Source organism: Pteropus alecto, unplaced genomic scaffold (assembly GCF_000325575.1).
Source record: "Pteropus alecto unplaced genomic scaffold, ASM32557v1 scaffold398, whole genome shotgun sequence".
Classification (NCBI taxonomy): domain Eukaryota; kingdom Metazoa; phylum Chordata; class Mammalia; order Chiroptera; family Pteropodidae; genus Pteropus; species Pteropus alecto.
In genome coordinates this window covers 242,176-243,369 of record NW_006442497.1, presented here as the reverse complement: position 1 = coordinate 243,369, position 1,194 = coordinate 242,176, and positions in this window count along the sequence as shown.

Sequence of the window (1,194 nt, the reverse complement as noted above, 5' to 3'; positions counted from 1 at the left end):
TTAATTGTGCTCTATAGAACACTGAATATAGGATGAAAATGGCTTAATGGAGTCTTCTCTGAAAAAACTGAACTGTTTAGGTATGTGTTCCAGATAATGTTGATATGATTTTGGTAAAGACATTTGAAACCATAAACATGGGTTCCTCCTGGTCCAAATCATGGGATAAAAATGTTCTTTACTTGACTGCAGTGACCTAAGGCGAGAATAAAGGGGAGGCTCCTGTAGGGACTGGAGAGGGAGGGAGGCAGCATTTTAGGGAAGACCTTAGAGGAGAGGAATCATGGGAGGTGAGGAATTTGGGCATTTAGGACATGGACAATTTCTTGAAAGAATGCATTGTGAGCCAGAACCATAGGTCTGGGTCACATTTCCACTAGTATCCACTGCTCTCTGCCATTTCTGTCTTTACCACCTGTGCTGCAGGAGCCCAAAGACATCCTTACATTCTGGTTGAGAATGAGGGTAAGTGTGTTCTTTCAAAAGGAGAAGTGACAACTGTGGGGAATATACCTCTTCCAACTTTTCCAAGTTGGGGAGGAATGTTAGCTTCTCAAGGGGCATGTGAGGCATCAGAAAGAGGCTCTCAGCTCCCTGAGGTCAGCGCAGAACAAGTGGACATGTCAGAGCAGCGATGCTGTGTGGCTTTGTGCGGGTTACTGCCTGTCTGTGGAAAAGGACCATTCAGAGTTTTTGATTTATTCATAATGTCACCTTTACAATCAACCCTCATTTCTTGTTCACATTTCACCTTCAAAAAGAGCATATAAAAATCTCCTACAGATATCACGATTGTTGCTAAAGTTTATAGGCTGGTTACTTAATACATAATTATTCATTCAAATATGAAAAATTTAAAAATAGCAAGTTGGCACCATTGGTTTTTATAGCACTTACATTACTTGAAAACTTACATTTAATTCTATGCTCAAATCAACAACTTTTTGTATATAATATCTATTTCAATTTTAAAATTTGAATTTAAAGGCTATTAAGAATGTTAAAATATACAAGTATAATGTATAAAAAACTATACAGAAATAAGAAATGCACTTCTTTGAATAAGCTATACACACAATTAGGATACCTTTAAAAGATACTCATTAATCTATTAATTCATTCAAGAAATTTGCCTGAATGCCCATTATGTGCAAGGCACCAGACTAGGTACTATGAATATGAATAAGGCACATT